This window comes from Zonotrichia albicollis, chromosome 1, assembly GCF_047830755.1.
Source record: "Zonotrichia albicollis isolate bZonAlb1 chromosome 1, bZonAlb1.hap1, whole genome shotgun sequence".
NCBI classification, from domain to species: domain Eukaryota; kingdom Metazoa; phylum Chordata; class Aves; order Passeriformes; family Passerellidae; genus Zonotrichia; species Zonotrichia albicollis.
Window position 1 is genome coordinate 127581113 of NC_133819.1, and position 12307 is coordinate 127593419.

The following is a 12307-nucleotide window of genomic DNA, read 5'->3' on the forward strand; positions in this document are numbered from 1 at the left end:
TGATGGTTATTTATTTTACTTAAGCTTATAAAATGCAGTTTTTAGTTAATAAAGTGAGAAGCCATGAATTTTTCCTTCTCAAAAAGAAACTAAGTATGTTTTGCCTTTATTGATTAAACAAAACGTACACTAAAATACATATAGGAGTTAAACGTTGCATTAAAAGGTAGCTGGTTTATTAATTTATTTTAACTGACTTTATTCAGAAACCATTCTAAATATCATTTATATCACTTGTCTAAACCATGAAAAAGTAATTGATAATGTCCTTTAAAAAATTGTGATACTTCAATAACAGAAATAAAATAAAATTTATGAAACAGAAAAAAATCCATTTTAGCCTGATTATAAATCACTGCACTGATTTGCATATTTCAGCCATAGCCTTCATAGTGTCAGAGTCACTTAAACAGTTATATGTTCTCTATTTTAAAATGATAACTCATCATACCAAAAAAATTATTTTAAAAGGTGTCGTATTCTAAAATATATTATTTTTCTAGAAAATGTAGACTAATATATGTATTAGGGGTAATTATCTGTATTTTACTTCTGAGTCTGAATTTCACTTTTCATGCACAATTTTCCTTTCAGCTTCATTCTTTAAAGCTTTCCAAAGTGCCCTAACATTCTCCCTCCCTGTTTTCCTTCAGAAGTGTCTTTTTAATGCATCATTACTCTCATCTTCCTTTGTTCACACCATACTTTGTGCTATCAAGAATATAAAGTGCAATCAAAAGATCCCATACAAAATATCCATTGAAGGGTTAGTTCTACCATGTAATTAGCAGTGACATCCAAATTGTTGTACTAGCTGCAGAACTAGAAGTCAACTTCAAATTCTGAAGTGCAGAGTAAAGTTAACAAGCAAGAAAGTGTGTAAATTATGATCAAGAGTACTCTACAAATTAGCATAAACAGGACAGAGATACATCTTGGTTTCTGTAGCATGAAGTAATTATGGTTTGTTTGAGTACAGTTTGGATTAATTGCTTGTTGTTTCTACTTTCTACCAGCTAAAAATTATTGGAAAATATTTGGAGGGGGCATGGAGGGTACAGTGCTCTTGTTTTGCATGCTCTGAAATGTCCAAATTTGCTATCAAATTCAGTCCCTTCTGTTAATAACTAACATTGCTCCAGTTTGTAACTCATTCTATTAAGTTGGATTTTTTGGGCCTCCACTCTCATAATGAAGTAATTATTTGAAAATACCAACTTTAAGATTAAAAAAAGTTGCATGCCATTTTCGTTGAGAAGAAAAATCCTAAGTACAACAATTCGGCAAACAAATAAAAATACAGTGTTAGCAGTTACATTATTTGCCAAAAAAAATAGTCAATCCTATTTCTTATAGTGATCTGAAGAACCATGCTGGCAATTTTAGATTATTTGCCTAGGAGGAAGCATTGTGTTTTGGCTTTGGGTTTGTTCTCATATGAGCAGATTGGTGGCCACTATGTAAACGCACATTATGTCCACATATTTATTGTATATGACTTTCTCTCTAAAACTGATTCCTCTTGGGAATTCTAATATGCACAAGTAGACTTAGCTTTTCTCCAGAACATTTCAAAAGTTTGCCTGTAATGTACTTGAATTCTTTTATGCAAGTTCAAAATAATGAAGATATATAAAATCTCTCAAAATTATTCCCTGTGCGCTGCTTTTGCCTTTCACTTCTGTATTTCCTCTACCCCCAAGAAGGGCATCAGAGGGTTACACCACCATGTTCTAAGGAGGGGCTCAAAGCAACATCCACCTCCTTGGTACCACATAAAAGAGACTCTCCTAATCCCGCAAAAACAGGGGAGTTCTTTTTTACAGAGAATGAGTTCTTGTTCCAGGATCTGTATCTGAAGGTTTAGCCCAGAGAGCTGCAACTACCAGGCTTTTAAAATACAGTAATGTTTGCAGAAGAAATGCTGACTTAACCGCTATTAAACAAACACATGGGTGCCCTTAATAGCTCTTGCTGCCAGAGTTTGTCAAAACACCAATCTAAATTACTTTTGGCTGCCTCCAGATGGCTTGATCCTGTACATCAGCCTCCCATTCATCTATCTTCTGTAACAGAGATTTGTTTCCACATTCTCATTATGCTGCCTGCAGGACCTAATTAAGGTTTTTCATTTTGCTGTGCCTAAGCATATGACTTTTTGGTGCCTTTCCACTGCTAATTGTTTTGGCAGGGGAAGGGAACATGAAGTGTTACAACCTAAGACCTCAAGCCTGCCACAGGTTTTTGAGCTCTGTGTGTATGTGCAGGGCTGCAATCGTCCCATAAGAGATCCCACAGAGGAAAATTGGTTGATAAAATGTTGCATTTTTTCTGCACCCTCAGAAAGCAGCCACAGAGAAGCAGAACCCAGCTCTTGTTGTTGTCCTTCACATCTCAAATGCAGGGAGAGAACACCGCCTGTATTCCCTTGGTAAAGACAATTCCATTTATCATTCTTTCTACAAAGTGCATAGCAAAGAAGAAAAACCCACTCTCCTTTACTCCATGTGCAAGGCAGGGGTTTAATTTTGCACTGAATCCATAGTAACATCTTTAATGAAAGTCTCTAATGGTAGCATTCAGAAGCAAAACTTCATCAAGAATACAGTCTGTTCAGATAAGAGTAACAATGCAATACTGTGATTTTGGACTAAAATACAAAATTGAATTTGATATTGTGTTGTCTTCTTTTGCCTCTTAGTGATGGAGATAAAATCTTTGGGGAAGGCTGAGGTATTTGTTAGTGCAGACTACTGAGTGACGGCCTGTAAGGGCATAGGATAATCCTCTCCAGAAATGTTATTTCCGCACATTTTGGGGTTTATGTTCATATTCGACATAAGCAAGACCAAGAGGTGTCTGGATTTTCTTTCCTTTTCATGTCGTATAGCATTCATGCTCATGTAGGTTTAATATAAAAAAGAAGTCATGCAAATGCTCAAAGTGCCTGGAAGACTTTAATATCAGAGGCAGGAGTTTTGGTAAATATCCACCACTGAAAACACATCAAATTAGTTTAATGCAGAAAAGTCTGAAAGGTTCATACTTAAAAAGGCAAGGCAAGTCAAGAGTCTTGATAAAAAAATATATGGATACTGCAAAATGGACACTGCAAAAAGAACAGAGTGCCATCTCATAATAAGTTCATCCTGCTATGTGCAAAGGATGTATTATAATTCCAAAGCAATATATATTTAAAATACCAACATCTTTTAATTATCCACATCAGCTCTCCATAGCTGGAAATTTCCTAACAGTAAAGATGCATAATTATCACCTCAACAAAACAGTTAGCATTCTCTCCAGATAATTAGATTGGTTATTCAATTATTTACCAGCAGCTATTTCTTGGCAGCTGATTTATCATAGCTATCTGCATTTAAGAGTTTACCACCTGATAAATTTCAGCTAATACCACATGCAGATTTTTAACTAGTCATTGACCTGAGCCTTAAAATTAAAATCTTATTTTGTAAGACACAGAAAATGCAGAATCTTTTAAGGCCTGTAATAGTATTATATGGTGGATAGAGGCCATAATTATTTTGTAGCTGTGTTGTACAATAAATTCTTTGAATTAATTATTTTTGGTTTCTAACTATAATTGTATGCAACTTCAATAATAACATGTGGTCAGTGTAACTTCACCATATGTAGAAGCAGAAATTTCTCTCATAGCAATAATAATTTTTTCAAACATGTAAAAATATTTCTCTTTTCTGTCAGATGTCATTTACTAACATGTTCATATAGCTGAATTCAGAATGGACGGGGAGAGAAAAACAACTGATTTTTTCTGAGTCTCCTAAAAAGAGATTCATTTACTGCCAGCTGCAGAGAATGGGCTTATTTCTGGATAAGCAGGCAATAGTGCTTCAGTGAGATGGTCTTTGAAAATTACCATCTCCAGCATTGCAAAGTATTTTTTCAATTTTTTTTATTGTTTCCTATAAGCAGTATAATTTTAGGCACAAAGTCCAGAGGAAAATATAAGTGAAAATTAATGCATTGTATATATTTATTTAATAATGAATAGTTGTCTGTCATGGAAGAAAGAAGACAGATACAAGTAAAATTACCACTAGTCAATCCATTTTTTACATTCTTAGTGAAAACACTAGAGGTCTACTCTACTACTAGAGTAGTAGTATAAACTACTACTTTCCTTACCAAGGTCCTCTTTCTAGAAAGTATATGACAGTAGAAAATGCAGAAAAGACATGCTTTTTCCAAATAATATCCTAATCACAGTAAATGTCAAACATAGGTACTTAATTCTGCAAGACACAGAATAATTTTGGTGCACTCAGGTTCTTGGAAGAACTTGGAAATGCTTCTAAAATAGAAAAAGTAAATTTCATTAATTTTCTTCCAGAAGAATAGTTCTAAGATACATAAAATAACTCAAGTTTGTCACTCACATTTTTTCCTTTTCCTTAGTAGTATTTTCTTTCCTGCAGGGCCATTTTGCAGATCCATAGGAAATTCTGCTCTCATCCAATGGTTTGAGGGATCACATTCTGCAGAAGTGAGATAGTTTAAATGAAAGCCTAGCATTTGCAGGGTTAAGATAATACTCAGTCCACTTCCAAAATATGCAAGTTTTTTCAGTTCACAGTCAGTTTTTGTGGGGGTTTGGTTTGTTGTTGTTTTTTCAATGGCCAACAGGCTGTAAGGCACAAAATAGAATGGAGCATCATCTGTAGCAAATTCCATCTCTCTTGTTCCTCATCCTGGTTATCAGGTAGCGCTGGTGGAAGGAGCAAACACTGTCGCTGCTGTTCCTACCCAACTTTTGAAAAGAGTGAGCTAAGAAAATTATTTTTCTTTGGCAGAGGAATAATACAAAAAGAGGAGATACTGGATTCATTTTGCTGTGTTATTATGACCCAAATAAAACTACCAACCAGAATATAACCTTGTAACTCTCATTCATATTCAGGCCAGGTATTCAGGAGCTGTTTTCATGAAAATCATGGGAGGACTGAACACATCTGACAATTATTTAAACTCATTGTTTAGACCCAGGCAGTAATTTCTTGTGCTTAAAACCACTTGGGCTTTCAATGACTTGGGCAGGCAGTAGCAGATTATCTGCTTTTGCAGACAATACCCTTTGAAACAACCACCTCTGATTATGTGTGGGGTTTAGCCTGGAGGCAAGAGGCACATGTTAGAGCTCTGCAAAGGCTCTTTAATGGATGAGACTTTGTGGATATTCTCAGAGAGACAGGAGGGATTTGACAGCACACCTGTGGAAGACACTGAGAATCTATTTATACCATTTAATTCCAGGTAGTAATACTAGCATCCTTCTCTTCCAACTTTCCAAAGCCCACAAGGCTTAAACTTTTCTATAACTGCCCACTTACTGTTAGTTTAAGACTCTGAAATGGGCATGAACACAGCTATTTTATAATTTTTTTTTTTTTGGCTTGAAGCTCTCTCACAAGAAGTGGTTACCAAGCTACAGTAATAACAATGTTGGTCCATTCCTGAGACTGAATTTTTCAGTGGTTTTGTGACATTACTCAATGCTTAAAGATCCTACATTATGTATTTTTTCTACTGATCTGCAGTCTAAATCTAATTATTAGACTTAGATCTAATAATGTGCCCTATTTGTCTGATTTTGTCATACTACATCACTTCCACTTTCACACACAAAGCAATATATATATTACATTAAAAAGACTAATTAATTTAGCAAAAAAAGTTATTTTCCTAATTTTTAATTCATAAATTAACTTTCATTTCAACAAACTCAAGAGATATTAATCTTAATAAACAATTTTTCCCCTCTCTATCCTTAAAAATATCAGTAGAAATGTTCTTCATAATTGGGAAAGGCAAGAGCATGAGGTCACTTTTTTTCTTCTGGTTATTCTATTTCCTTTTGTCTTTTTTACTGTCTACTATTTCTGTCTTCCAAGATTTCCCTTTCCCTACCAATTCTAGAAAAACAATACATTTCCATTTAATTTATGTGTTGGTTTAATGATGAACACTCAATATTTGTACTCTCACCTATGTACAAGATAACCAGGAGGTTTTCTAGAGGAGAGAAAATTATTCGCAAGAGAATGTCTCTGAAGGAAGTCCAGGAGCCTGAAACATTCAGGGAGTGTAGGACTGAAATCTGGGAACATAATAGAGAGGAAAGTCGAGGGAAAAGGACAACTCAAAGAAACAAAAAGGGAGATATTGCCTTACAATGGAAGATGGAGTGAGGAAGAAGGACAATATTTGCTGGGCATGTGCACGCACTGTGGGGCAAAATAATTTACGTCTAATTTCCTTTTTTTTTTCCCAAACAGCAGTGACTGACCTACAATTTATAAAGAATAGTGTTTGAAAAGTCTATGATAGCAGTATTCCTATTTCCTGTGTCGGAGGTATCAACATAGCATCTTGCCACAGCAATCTATACAGGCTTCTGCGAGTATTCAGCATGAATAAGTTTACTGAGGCAGTCACATGCAGAAATATCATGAGACCTAAATCCCAACTCAAAACACATCTGAAAATTGAAACAGTTTTTCATGCTTCTTATGGCTGTTGCATATGAGAGTCTTTATTTATTTTCACAAATTTCCAGATCATTACAAAGAAGTTTTATCTAAATTTCTTCCTCTTGATAGATACTGAGAGATATAATTTTGAAGTTTTATATTTTGAGTTTCAAATTCCCTATTATGCTGTACAAATCAGCCTGTGTCTGCCCCTTGCTCTTCTGCTGTGTTTCCCTAACTACTTTGGTACAATAATAACAATTTAAACTCTTCTTAATATTAAGTTCTTAGCACACTAGGCCTTAAACAAATATTTGGAGGGGATGTGATGGTTGATCCCTCTGATTCCATGCTTGAAATCAGTTTGATCTTTTTCACCAGAAACTGAAATTTGATCCATCTAACCTAACATCTTACTTGCACTTGAGCTACAAGAGAAAGATTAGCTTAAAAGAGTAAATGCTAAAAAGACAGCCAGTGCTGCTGTGTGAACTTTTACTTGACAGCCAGCTTCCCACCCTTCTGTTGTAATATAACTGCAGCTCCTTGATAAAGAGATTTCTTCTTCGGAGTTCAACCAACTGTGATCATAGCAATCAGCCAGTGGACTTGCTTCAGAAGTTATTGCTCTACACCAGTCTGTGCATTCATTGGCTTTCTAAACAGTAAAGTCAGGAGAAAGAGAGGAGCCAGCGCAGAAAGAGGCATATCAGAGAGAAACTTTGCTTATGCAGAGCAAATTGGAACTTTCTGGTGTCTCTCATGTTTGTTAAAGATTTTTAAAAAGACAAAGAGCTTCAGGCTAAGAGTAATTGTCTTTAGTGTTGCTCTGTTAATAGTTTTTTGTGTGATACCAAGGAACAACCACTCACATCTTGTTTTACTGGGTCATTCAGCTGTGCACTTGTGTATTGTGGTATAACCCTAATTGAAATAAAATTATGATATGTCCTGGTATCAGGCAAGCTTTCAACTAGTAAAATGAATTGGATCATAGATCATTTTCTACTAGTTTATCTTGTTCTGAGATTTGACCTTGTTTACAAATGACTTTCCAATACCTTGGAATAATGATTTACAGACCATAATTTGAAAAGAAGCATGACTGTATCAGGGGTATTTATGATCATATTCCATAGTCTCTGTTTGGCCCAAACTGGCGTCGATTTCAAAGGTCCTGACCACAAACGCTCTATGTGTATGCACAAACTTATCAGGTCATAACAACTTCAATGCTGATGTAGCATTAAAAAAAAAAAAGAATTAGGTAATATTCTGCCTTATCAATAGTGGGATAAGAGTTTTATTGCTAAGAGTTTAATTTCTGTCGTTCAAATTTAATTTTTAAAGTTTTCAGCCTTAGTTCTGAAATCAAATCTGGACCAGTTTTGCTCAATAAAATTAAATCCTTCATGACATGTTAGAGCACAATTAAAAGTTGGAGAATAAGTCTTAAAATGAAGTAAAAATATCAGAGTGAATCTGTCATACACAACCAGCCACTGACAGTTGACATAGTTATAGTAGTGACTGTTGTTAATGCTAAAGCATTTGTTTAATTTGAAAGGTATAAACTGATTTCCAGCAAATATAGAGGGTTGCTTTTTCTTTTCAGTTATCTCTAATCTTGTATTCAAAAAAACCCAAAAAAAACCAAAAAAAACCACCAAAAAATCCAAAAAACCCCAAACATTCTGAGCTTGCCACACTTGAGTCCTGTAGCCTTTATTCTAAAGAAGGATGGAAAGTTGAATCAGCTGCCATCCTGTCACCAGCTACTTTTATCAAAGATTTTGATAACCACAAGATACATATCGGAAAGCAGTTGTAAGTCCCAAAAATTATAAATTTTTGTAGGTTGACAGAAAGGTTTGGGTTAGAAAGGACCTTAAATATAATCTATACATAACTAGTGCCACCCACGAGACCAGGTTGCCCAAAGCCTAATCCAATCTGGTCTTGAACACTTGCAGAGGTGAAGCATCCACAACTTCTTTGGGCAACCAATTCCAGTGTCTTACCATCCTTGCAGCAAATTTCTTCTTAATATCTAATTTGAATCTGCCCTCTTTCACTTTAAAGCCATTCCCTCTTGTCCTATCATATAGTGACATGCCTCTGTCAAAAGTCCCTCTTTTATCCTTCTGGTAGGCACGTTTAGGTACTGGAAGACTGCTATGAGGTTTCCCCAGAGTCTTTTCTTCTCCAGGTGTAGCAGCCCCCAACTCTCATCCTGTCTTCATGAGAAAGCTGTTCCAGCCCTGTGATCATCTTCATGGCTCTCCTCTGGAATTGCTCCAACAAGTCCACATCATTCTTTTGGTGGGAACAACAGAGCTGCATGCAGTGCTCCACATGGAGTCTCATGAGAGCAGAGGGGGAGAATCACCTCCCTCACTTGATGGTCGTGTTCCTTGTGATGAAGCCCAGAATATGGTTAGCTTTGTGGGCTCTGAGTACACACTGCTGACTCATATAGAGTTCCTTTTCAACCAACATTCTTGATAGCTTTTGCCAGAAGCCATTATTTGCCAGAAAGTACCTACTGGATATGGCGTCATTTTCTTGCCAGCTAAATAAGGGACACAAAGCAAAGAGAGTTTTCCAGGCAAACTGTGAACAACAAATAGTCAAAATGAAAAATTACCAACTTTCAGGCTGCATTTTTCACATGAACTGTTTGTTCTGAGCTATTTGAAAGTAGGTAACTGCCATTGCAGGCCCCCCAAGCTGGGTAATAATTAGCATTGACTCCACGATTCCAGAAGGCTGATCAATCACTTTAGTATACTATACTTATTACGAAACTCATCACCCTTACAGACAGTCCAATACAGACAGATCCAATTGGTCAATCAATCCAAACACCATCACAAGTGGCTAATCAAAAATCACCTTTTGGTAAACAAATCTCCATAACACATTCCATGTGTGCACAACAGGTGCAGCAAGTGGAGATAAGAATTGTTTCTCATTCTTTTCTCTCATCTTCTTACAGCCTTGCCCAGGAAAATGCCCGGGAAGGTTGTGTGCTGATCTCTGTAACCAGATAGCTGCTGCCACAGCTAACACCTTCACAGAAATTAGGATCAATAAACAAAAGAGGAAAATTGAAGCATTTCTCAAATAATCTAATTCATTCTGCAGATCTAAAATTTCTTGGTGTACAAATGGATATGGAACTGGAAGCTACATCTTCTGAGACAGTGAAGTTATTAAAACAAAACTGGAGTTCATTATTGTGGCTTATAAAGAAGTTTTGTTCCAAAGTGTTCCCATTTCTTTAGCAGAGATGGAGGACTCTGAGAGGTATTGAATAAGGCTTTGTCTTCTTGAAAAATGAATCTTTTCTCTTGTGTACACATACACAAATTAATCATGGTTATATTTTAAATCTGGAATCAAATATGATTTAGTTTCATGCTGACCTTATCTAGTTGTCAGTAGCTAGGGGTATTTTGTGTTCTGGATGACTCTTTATAGGCTATAAAACTAAAACTGTCTTGCTGTGTAGAGCATTCACAGAAAAGTAAAATTCCAGCCAGGTAATTGTATAACGATGAGTAGTGGTAATGTGGTTTTGCTGGGAGGAGGCAAAAATCATGCAAGGGCAGTTCAGCAAGAAGGTAAGAGGGTAGGAAGGAGGATTCAGAGAACAGTGTTTATTCCTTCACAGAACCTTGCGGTTGCGGAAGAGATGCTGGAAGCAATTCTCAGAACTAAATTGTTTTGGTAGCTTTATTCAATTGACTATATAAAGTGAAATTTAGTGTAAGGTGTGCTTGTATTTTTAAAGTCTAATGTGCATTTCCCACAGTGTTAAGCCACTTGAAAACAAACCTTTAAATGTTTGCTAGACATGGTGCATAAAAGTGCAAGTGGAGCCCTCATCTCCTCTTGTCCCACAGTCAGGGACTGTGACCACATAATCCAGAGAAAAATGTTACAGAAAATGGCAATAAAGGAAGCATAAAGTTCCACGAGCCTAATTTAGGATCATGCAAATCATAGGATCACAGAATTGTCTTGGTAGGGACCTTAAAGATTATCTAGTTCCAGTCTCCCCTGCCACAGACAGGGGCACCTTCCACTAGACCAGGTTGCTCAAGAATTAGTATTATGTTCTCAATGGACAATAACAATCAGCCAATGAAATTTACCCATCTGCTGCAAGCAAGCTGTCAAAATTTCAAACTGTGCAACTGCTCCTGGTAGCTTGAAACAGCAAAATGAAGGAGTCTTCAGGAGAAGTACTGTAGCATTCAGCAAGTGCAAGCGAGAAGATGAAGGGAAATCACATAAAATACATACTGAATTCCCCAAATTTACTGTGAGTTGGTTCTTTTCTTTTTTTCTTCTTAAGATACAGCAGCGAGAGTGAAACATCAGTTAACAATCAATTCTGCTACCAAAATATTTGACAGAGTGTACAACATGTGATTTAAAAAATGTGGCTTTTGTATTTTAAAAGAGCTTAGACATGGGAAAATCAGGTGAAACCTGAAGCCAAAAATGTAACCTGATTAAACTCTACATTCAATATGCTCATCAAAAATCATCAATGAGGGAGAGAGAAAAATATTAATACCACATTTTCTTAGTTGCCCTTAGAATTTGGAGGTAACCACAAAGAAAAATGCCAGGCAGAATAAAGCAGGAGAGTATCCAGATTGCAGTCTTCCATGCTATGAAAGGTACGAGCACAATCATACCAGGATTGTTTTCACATGGGAGCTTGCTAAGTGCTAGCTGAGCTTGGAAGAAATAACAGGCCAGCCATCGATCTAACAGAGCAGGCCTGATTTTATGAGGCCTTTATTTTACAATTTTTCTACCTGAGTGCAACAGTAGTCAACCTAGCACTGGTCTAGAGGATACACAGCTGGTTGTGTGATACACAACTGTCCTTTCCACTCATCTCTGACCAGACTGGAATTGAATCCAGTTCTGTGCTTGGTTGTAGAATAATCTCCTTATCAGGTGACTTGCCATGGAAATTATTACTCAGTGGGTCAGGAGTAAAAGAATGCTTTTGCAGATTGACAGAATCCGGTATCTTCATTTATATTGTAACTGCACTTGCAAAGCATCGTCTGGGAAAACCAGTCACTATGGCTTGACATCACAACCAGTGCTCAGGACCCTCAAAGTTCTGTCTCCTTCATGTGTCCATTTTTCTGCTTTAAATCTTGAGTTGTTCAATCCAAAGTAACAAAATTACCTATTAATTTAATCAGTAAACTTACTTTAAATGAGAACACAAATTTAACTTAAGCCTTTTGACATTTTGAAAAATGGAAAGTGCGTGATGCAATTTTCTAGATTTTTTTTCATTTACATGAACTCTGACATTGTTGCATTCCAATTGATTAATTTTTTCTGCACTGTGCTTTTGTGTTTCATTCAGTGCTTCTAAGACAGCTTCTCTGAAAAGTACATAAAGTTTCAGATTTCTGGTTTTGTAATCCTAAAGAGTTAGTCTTTCAACTCCAGTGTTACCACTATGATTTTAATTTAAACTGCTGTTCAGTGAAAGGCTGTGGAAACACTGAACCCATCACTTAATCCTACACCTGTCAACAAGAGTCTGCTGTAGTTGTCAAACCAAGTCAAGTGACACTCCTTCAATGTACGCAATATTATTAGCAAATTGGATAATCAATCACATGTGTATGGTTTGACAGTAGTACTTTGAACACACTGAATTTAAAACAGATTTTTGAGAGGCTCGACCCATCTCTCTTGTACTAAGAAAGAAAAAATATCATAGGGACATTGCTAACTCCCCACTCAGA

The 12307-nt window shown here is 36.3% G+C and overlaps 1 protein-coding gene across 8 annotated transcripts in view; it reads left to right on the forward strand.

Annotated features, from left to right (window-relative positions):
- RALYL (RALY RNA binding protein like) overlaps window positions 1-12307 on the forward strand; it is a 378947-nt gene that overhangs the window by 323132 nt on the left and 43508 nt on the right. The window lies entirely within an intron of this gene.